Here is a 10,000-nt window from a genome sequence, read left to right on the forward strand (position 1 = left end):
AAGCAAACAAACTATCTTCTCGAGTCGTATTAATGTCTGTACATTCTCTTTCTCTCTCTCTCTCCCCCTCTCTCTCTCTCTCTTTCTCTCGAAATCATGCGAATATCATCCTAGTGAAGGTTTAATTACGATCCTTGACATTTGACTTGACAGATTAGACAAAAAATATTAGGTATACTTCGATCAACATCTTTTCGATTGCCTGTGTAAACAAATTTATTATACATCAATTATACATTAATTATACATCAATTATACATCAATTATACATAAATTATACACGCACACACGTACATATATATATATATATATATATATATATATATATATATATATATATATACAGAAAGAGAAAGAGAGAGAGAGATAGAGAGACGCATAAAAAAAAATTAATGCACATTAAATCGTATTAACGAATAAATTTTATTTACATTAACAAAACAATACGATCGATAATAATCGGTATGATCTATGATTCCAAAAGAAATTCCCAATTGAAAAATGAATCAACGACCAAATTCAAATTTCAAAATATTTCATACGAGGCATTTAAGGATTAACTTCATCTAATTTCTCAATAAGCTTAGGAAGATCAACATCTAAAAGGAAAGGATAGATTATCTCGCCTTGTTTCGTCGATTATTTATCGCGTTTATTACGCATCATGGCACTCCACTTAGAAGTAATCGTGTTGCACGACGGTTTCGCGAAGCGTTAATATACGCCCTGTGGACGTCACGCAGAGACGAGATGGATTTACATCTCGTGCTCGTTTTGTCGGTAAACATTAAAGTCCTACCTCCTGCGATTCTTTTTTTGTTTTTCATCCTTTTCCTTTTTCTTTCTGTTTTTTTCTTCTTCTTCTTCTTTTTTTTTCTTTTTATTTTTATCACATAAACGTAGTATTTTTCCTCTTCCGTGAATTTCTAATAACATCTACTCTATATAATGCATTTCTGTCTAGTTCATTCGAAAAAAAAAAAAAAAAAAGAAATAAATAAATGAAGAAAGAAAGAAAGAAAGATAATTGGATTTAATCGTAAGAAAAATTTTCAAATAACATTTAACAAATCTGATGAACGTTGAAATTTTACGTTGAAATCTGTTACAATATAAATTCCTTCATACTTATTAAACAATTTTTCAAATATTTCATTCGTGGCAAATGATCGAGAAAAGAGCAACGTCATGTTGATCTATAACGCAGAATCATCTCGATTCGTTACGTTCGTACAACACTGGCACTGTATCGAGAAAAGAAAGAGAAAGAGTAAAAGAGAGAAAGGAGAAAAAGAGAAAAACGTTTCTGATGCAACACGAAATAAAAAATAAATAAATAAAAAAACAAATACTATATATATATATATATATATATATATATATATATATATATATATAAAATATTATCCCTCCTTAGCCACCCCTAAATTCGTATTTATTTTGACTTGAAGATAAGTATAAAAAAAAAAAAACAAAATAGTCTTAATAATTAATTTCTAATTTTAATCGGATTAGCTTAACCTGTATTAGAACTATTCACTCAGAAAAAATAAAAGAAAGAAAAAAAAGAAAGAGGAAAAAGATAGAGAAAAAATAAAAATATATATATATATATATATATATATATATATATAAATATGCAAGAGATCCGGATCTTTATCCGTTCGTAATACTCAAAGGCGTCTTAAGACGGCCTTATCGAAGCTTAGTCGGCATAATTAACGCGTCTGGACGTGCTTAAAACACCGTGCTCGTGATTCCAAGTGCGTTGCGAGCTAATAAGCCTTGTATTTTCCGTGCACGAGAATCCTCATGCTTTGCGTGAGTCCAATCCTATCGTATATATATATATTCCTTTTCTTCTTTTTCCTCGTAACGTAAAAACTAAAATAAAAGTAGTTGAGTGTGAACATTTTTCAAAAGGAATTATTATTTATCTAATCTTACTTGCAAAGATTTGTAAAAGAAAAAAAAAAGAAAAAGAAAGAAAATAAAAGAGACAATTCACTTATGTATATATGTATGATATGCATATATATTTTATATTAAAAAAAAAAAAAAAAAAAGAAAAAAAAAAACATTGAATTAATTATCACTCCTTCATGAAATTAATTAATTAAAATTATTCTTTCTCGCAAAGGAAAAAAAAAAAAAAAAGAAATGAAATCTGTGGGAGTTCTATGAAACGCATGAATAAATCTAAATATTCATGCATTGTCTACTACTTACAAATATATATATATATATATATATATATGTGTGTGTATACACATATCTTACACCATATCTATACGTATTTATTGCATAGACTGCAATGATTTGTGTCTAATTCTATAACACGTACGTGGCTGCCATTTTCTTTCGAGAATATTTTCTTGGTTAGCTCATTATTGCCAGCTACGACGTTAAAATCGTTGGCTATCTCGATCATAACGAGAAGCTGAAGACTCGTAAAACGTGCGAAATTGTTTGCCCCTTGTATTATTGGTATACGATCTAACTTTCATCTTTACGAGAACGTTTAAACTCTTTCATTCTCCTTTTCCCTTTTTCTTCTTTCTTTTTTTCCTTCGTTTTTTTATTTTCCATAGCAATAAGTAAAATAATATGCGCATGGTTGCACATAATACAGGGGTTATTATATAAACGAGAACAATCATAGACGAAGAATAGTTAAAATTTCTTCGTACATAGATATATATTTATGTACATATGTATGTACGTATGAATGTCGTATATATATATATATATACATATCTTTTAAGATTTTCTTTTATACTTTTTACTCTCTTTACGATAAGTTAACGCCGTCCCATGCGAAACCACGTGAAAAGTTTATCGCACCTATACGAGAATTAACTTTTATGACGAGAATGAATGCTTCTTTCTTACTGATTTTTCCTTTTTTTCCTTTCTTTTCATTTTCTTCAACGTTATTTTTAATCTTCCTATCACTATTTTTTTATTACATGACAAATTATTAGTTACTACATATGTTTTCCTTTTTCCTCTTGTATTTTTTATTTTTCATTTTTTTTTTTTTTTTTTTTTTTAATTATAATCATGTATACACCTATATACATATATTAATAAATTTTTATATCTTCGTATTTCACTTTTATTTATTATTATTATTTACGATAAATGGTATAATTATGAATTATCAGAAAGCAATTTATTTTAATTTATTTTCTTTTTTTCGTTTAATAATAATTTTACGTATAACATTTTTTTCTCTTTTTCTTTGTTAATAATCTTTACGTAACCTTTCGAAAGATTCTTCTTGCTTTCTTGCGTTTTTTTTTTTTTTTTTTTTTTTTTTTTTTTTTTTTTCAAAGTGACAATAGAATACAACTTTGAGTATGTATACGAGTATCCTATACGATTTCTCTCGTTCTTTTCATAGATGAGGTCGTCCATAGAAACGTTCGACGAATCAAGACACAAAGCTTTCGCGTTTCCATTCAAATTGGTCGATCTCTGAGAGAGAGAAATCGACTTATAGTCCACCCACGCGTCGACTTCGCTATCTATTCGTAGGATCTACCAGAAGAGAAGGAGACAGCTCGATCAATAAGCGCGAGCGACGAAAATAAAGATACGGAATTTATAACGACTTAAAGTGAACCGATGGATCTCGTAAGGGGTGGGGGGGGGATAGAGAAAAAAAGAAAAGAGAAATGAATTAAACGAAACAAAAAAAAAAAAAAGAAAAAAAAAAAAGACATAAATATAAAAAGAAAAATGAAGGATCAAAATAGAAACGTGCATTGCATAAAATATTAGAAAGTATTATCTAATTTGTAGACCCTTTTTTTTTTTTTTTTTTTTTCTCTCTCTTAGTTCTAACACAAACCTATAAACCGTTTAAATAGAGAAATGATTAAATAGAAAAAATCTATAGGAATTTGCACAAATCGATTTCTATGAAAATAATTCTAATCTTCATAAACCTAACTTGAAATTTTCACGTTCGTTCTCGTTCTATTTCTGTTTTCTATTTTTCTCTCTCTTTTCTATTCTTTCATTTTATCATACGAACTATCTGAGAGATCCAATAAATTACATCGTTGGCGATATCATTTACCAGAGAGATATCATATATCTCATTTCCGATCTTACGATCTCGATCGAATTAATATCGATTTATAATAAATGATCATTAAAGATTTCACAAAAGCTGCTGGAATAAAACCGGCTAACGTGTTTGCAAGTTTGTATGGATATCTTTCTCAATAACATAGCTATAAGTCATTACCTTCATTACAAGTATTAAAAAAAAAAAAAAAAAAAAAAGGAAAAAAAAACGAAAAGAAAAGAAACGAAAAAAGAAATCAAGAAATCTAAGAAAAAAAAAAAAAATTACTTGTCCTTTGCTTACTTCGCGAATTTGTTTCAATTTTTCTTCAAGACTTTTATTTCTGTATATATTATCGCGTAAAAGCAAAAGATTATTTCTTTGATAAAAAAAAAAAAAAAAAAAAAAAACAGCAATTTGTTCATTAATTATTTATTAATTTGTGCAATTTTATAAATTAGTGTCGCGATCAAATTTTTTCTTTTTCTTTTTTCTTTTTTCCAAAATAAAATGAATTTAACACGTAAGAATTTATTTATAACGAATTGCTTATAAAAGATTGTTAATTAATTATTAATAACGCGTTTAAAAATAAATAAATAAATAAAGAATATTTGGCCCTTTAAAATGATTTTTCAATCATGTTTCTACGACTATTAGTTCCGAAGATATTCCCATATAAATGGAAATTTATTACATTGGCCCACTGGCATATATAATTTCATTCAAATTATAGTTCGGTGACACACTGACCCATATAAATTTCGAAGAATTTACGCATCCCAGCTGACCGAATTACTACCACTAGTATACTATTACTACGAACAGATGATCTATACGAATTATGAATGAAAATCTTTCGAAAGCGATATCTCCGGAACGAAAAGTCGAAAAGACTTGATTCAACCATCATTTTAAACTATAATTTCTTCTTTATTTATTTAAATATCACAATAATATCGTTATATTAAAATCAATTTTTTTAATAATTTTTTAAATTGAATTTTTTCATTTTCATACGTAATAAAAAAAAAAAAAGAAAAAACAAAAGAAATAATAATAATAATAATAATAATAATAATAATTATGATGATGAAATCATATTCAAATTTTTATTACAATTATGTCATTTTCATTTTGTTTATATAAAATAAAGAATAAAAGATCTATCGATAGTCGTCGATGTACGAGAACGAAATATCGTAAACTCGAAAGACATTTACATAATTTAAAGACATCATATCACTTATCTCCGATCTCTCTCGATCGATCGACTTAATCGACCTATGATAAAGGATCATTAGAGAACTCGCAAAAGCAATTGAAATAAAATCGACAAACGTGTTTATAAGATCCGGTATCTTTATCTATAACGTAACAATAAGTTATTACTATTCGCGGAAAGTATAAGAAATAGAAAAAGAATAAGAAATCAAGAGAAAACGAGAAATGAAGAAAAAGAGAGATAGCTTCGTTTCTCGAATCCTTTATCGATCTTAAGACTCGATAAGACTTGCCTTCCTTTTTAAAATCGGCCGCAAAGCACCGTAGCGATCTTAGCTATCGATAAAAGACCTTCCACCAATCGCAATGGACAATGACGTTTCGTGACTCCTCTTCTTCTTCTTCTTCTTCTTCTTCTCCATCTTTTCTGTTGCAGTTTCTCTCAGAGTTCGCGGTTTCGAGTCACAACCTCTCTATCTTTGTCTCTCTCCCTTTCTCTCTCTCTCTCTCTCTTTCTCTCTCGCTCTCTCTCTCGCTCTCTCTCTGTCTCTCACTCTGTCTCTCTCTCTCAGTCTTCTTTAGCCGCAAAAACTCGACGAAACCGCGGAATGCTGTTTCGAGGGATCCCTACGTAGGCGTGGATTTCCGATAACTATGACTGGCCTGCGTGTCTATCTTTGATAGTACAACTTTTAACTTGATTTCTAATCAATTCCCTATTCGATTTACAATTCGGATAATAGAAATTCGAACGAATGAAAATCTCCTCTCAACGCAGTTTCTCTCGGATCAACCCTAAAACATTAACATATACATTTGGACATTAAATATTCGTACAATATGGAAATATATTCCTATTGTACAAATACTTAAATCCCTCTGTAATATAATATATATATATATATATACTTAAATTATATAATATATAAATATCTATAATAATATAACGCAATAGTAACAACCAAAAGAAGATTATTAAATCGTGAAAAAGTGGTTATTTCCAAATTTCGAATCTGAACTCTCTTGATACTCATGAGGGCCACCCAATGACAAAGATTCAGTCAGTATATGCTTCGATCTCGCTCTCTTTCTCTCTCTCTCTCTTTCTCTCTCTCTCTCTTTCTCTCTCAAGTCCATCGATTTCTTCGTTGTCGATCTCCCAATTTGGTGAGTCGTGCTAAAAACGTCGCATCGATTTCGATCCGAGCAAGCGCCGACTCGACACACTCAAATTCCATTCCGAAAGGGTCTTCGATCCTTCTTCCTTCATGGCTTCTCTTTGATTTGAGCGATCGAAGATCGTCCGATAGTTAACTTACCTTTTGCATCATTTGCACTGAATATTGGAAAGTCGTAGTTATCCGTATTTAATTGCACCTTCTTCATTTCTCTCTCTCTCTCTCTCTCTCTCTTTCTCTCTCTCTTTCTCTTTCTATTTATTTCTTTCTCTTTTCAATACACTTTGGATCAGCTTTTCCAGCGAGCACGTACACACGCTAATGATGCAATCGGCCCATCAGATATCCCGACTGACTTGTCTTCCTTCTCTCTCTCTCTCTCTCTCTCTCTCTCTCTCTCTCTCTCTCTCTCTCTCTCTCTCTCTCTCTCTCTCTCTCTCTCTCTCTGCTCCTTATTTCCTCACTACTTGGTCCTTAACTCCTTATATACCCACCTGACTATACGAGTCTGCACGTCGCGTCCAGTCGCGCGTGGGTCGACACTATAACGGGTGATACATATCGAAAGGAAATGAAAATGATATCTTACAACAACATCCAGTATATATGTACTTCCGTTCCTAACAAATATCATCTCGATATATATCGACTGTTTTTCATTATAGGTATCAAACGTTATATTTATGTATGAGAAATCATTACGCTTTCAGCCAAGATACCCGATATACTATTGAAATTTTAATCATAGATCGTAAAGCAAATTGCATCGTTTCAATTGAAAATTTGTTTATCTTTCTTTCTTTTCCATTTCTTTTCTTTTCTTTTCTTTTTTTGTTATTTTGTTTATTTATTTATTTTTCTTTTTCCTCTTTCTTTTTTCTTTTTTTTTTCTTTTTTCTTCTTTTTTTTTTTTCTCTTTCTTGGATAAATTTTAAGGAATTTGAGGAGAAATGATTCGATGTAGAAAGATTTTGAACACCCGTTAGATAGTCAGTATCTCAACACCTGGCTGTAGCATGTTCAGGATTCCTGGTAAGATTCAAGCTCTGGCCAGTATAACGTTAATGTATCGCCCCGCTTTGGACGATCGCGAGATTTCATTCATGACTCTCTCTCTCTCTCTTTCTCTCTCTCTCTCTCTCTCTCTCACTCTCTTTCTCTCTCTTTCTCTCTCTTTCTCTCCCATGAATGCTTGGGAGAAAGAAAGATAGTAAATTCTCGACCGTGTCCTTTTAATTCTATTTCGAAAGAGGAAAAAAGAGCAAAAAGGATATAAAAAAGAAAAAGGAAAAAAGCCAACAACAACTTTCCTTATACACGAATGAAATTTATTCTCTAAAATCAATTTTTCTAATCGATTGAAACATTTAATGATCAAACGAATGAGAGCGAAATATTCTTTTAATGTTATTTTCGTTTTTCTTATTAGAATAAAAATCAAAGTTCACCTATTATATTTTTTTTTTGTTTTTCTTTTTTTCTTTTTTTTTTTTTTTTTTTTTTGAGGAATGAAAATTAGTGCTACAGTGAAAAAATTTTATATATATATATATATATATGTGTGTGTTTGATTTATACGTTGAGTTTTAGCGAGTTTATGGGAACGATAAGGCAGCAATTGCGATCTTAGCCTTTGGCTAAGATCACGAGCTTGCCACGACAGGTCCATATATCTCTTTTATCTCGATCGAAACAAGCCTAGGTATACTCGTCTAGGTAACATCTAGTCGCACGCGTCTACCTTTTCGCCTATAATTTTGATCGAAACTTTCTTTACTGGACCGTGATACCGATTAAGTGTCCTGCCATTCGAACTTTGAACTATTTCCACTCCTACTCGTCTGTATATTTTCTCTCTCTCTCTATCTCTATCTTTTATACAAACATTAAATCTAAAATTAGAAAATCGATCCTAACTATTAAAAATAATAATAATAATAATAATAATAATAAAAAGAAAAATCAAATACTAGGTTAAATTAGAATCTAAACATTTTGATGAAAGCATTGACCTCATAAAAATGACGATTGAAACGTGATAATGATTGAAAAATAGATTGAAAAAAGAAAAAATTATTATATAGTCCTAGCGCATAATTCTTAATATTTTCTAAAAAAACAAATATTAATCTTGAAAGATTCCTGTTATAAAATTGAATGATAATTACGAATTAATTGAAACAAAAAGAGAAAAAGGGGAGAGAAAAAAGAAAAAAGAAAAAAAAGAAAAAAAGAAAGGAAAAGCATCATAGGAGCAACTTCATATTTTTTCTTTTTTCAACGTAGAAAATAATATTCATTCGTTGGAGTTAGCTAAGATTGTCGCACTATATCCTGTGATTAACCCCTCGGGTTTTCTAAGAAAAGAGAAAAAAAATAGAGAAAGATAAAGAGAGAAAGAGAAAGAGAGAGAAAAAGAGAGAGAGAGAGAGAGAGAGAGAGAGAGAGAGAGAAAGACAGAGAGAGTGGAAGAGTTGAAATATTTCAAGCAGGACCATGGAATGTAATTAATATCATATCGCGAGCATGGAACGTCGGATAAATCATTCCCGTCTAGATGGATGCCGACGCTGGCAATATCCGCGTAATCCTTTTAATTGCTTCCTTTTTCTTAACTCCGATATGTAATTATTGCCCTTGGCTATCTAACTACGTTCTATCGATCGATTAAATTGTTCCAGACTTTTGTTAATACCAATCCTATAATCGTAATAACATTTGTTTTACAATAATTTAAACATACACACTTATATGTACTTATGTACAAATGATAAAAACTTTTTTTTAGAATTTGAAATTAATATTTTCGAAAGAGTTACGAAAAAGATTGATTTTTTGATTAATTTTAAGGATTAATTATTAAATATAAACATAGAAACTCATTTGACTCATCTCGTATCTCATTCAGATATCTAAATTATTACGAATTATTTATAATACACCCCTTCACAAAGTTTTATCCATCTAAAAATTCAATCAATTTAATTGATCAATAATAGACATTTTTTTTTTTTTTTTTTTTTTATAAAAGAGTAATTATACCTAAAGGATAATTAGGTATATTCAACGCGTTGGATTAATTTTTCCGTATAAAAAATAAAAATAAGAATAAAATAGAATAAAAACGAACGAACAGCGAAAAATAAAAAATAAAAACAGCGAGAAAGGGGGAAAAAAGATTTAGATAAGATAATCGAGATAAGTTTTAAAATCACGTTCGCCATTAAGCTCGCATCGAGCTCGCCGAAGATATCGATGCCTGATGTTCAAGACTGAACGTGTTGCTCTTTCTCTCTCTCTCTCTCTCTTTCCCTCTCCCCCCCCCTCTCTCTCGCTTGCTCTCTTGGCGAAGGAAAACGTTAGGGTGCGTTGTCCCGTCTATGTCCCATTAGCAATTAGTTAAGCGTGGATTAAAACTCCATTAGCGAGTTATCTGACTCGTATCACGAGCACGCGGATGCTAGTCGGCATCTTTAACTAATGTCTTTCTAATTCTAACACATATATCTATACTCGCGCA

The 10,000-nt window shown here is 30.4% G+C and overlaps 1 protein-coding gene and 1 long non-coding RNA gene across 10 annotated transcripts in view; one reads left to right on the forward strand and one right to left on the reverse strand.

Moving 5' to 3' along the window:
* Window positions 1–10,000, forward strand: part of LOC124955748 (laminin subunit alpha-1) — a 125,171-nt gene that overhangs the window by 61,270 nt on the left and 53,901 nt on the right. The gene's annotated exons all lie outside the window — the stretch shown is intronic.
* LOC124955752 overlaps window positions 1–10,000 on the reverse strand; it is a 42,369-nt gene that overhangs the window by 6,254 nt on the left and 26,115 nt on the right. The window lies entirely within an intron of this gene.

Source organism: Vespa velutina, chromosome 19, assembly GCF_912470025.1.
Source record: "Vespa velutina chromosome 19, iVesVel2.1, whole genome shotgun sequence".
In the NCBI taxonomy this organism is placed as follows: Eukaryota; Metazoa; Arthropoda; class Insecta; order Hymenoptera; family Vespidae; genus Vespa; species Vespa velutina.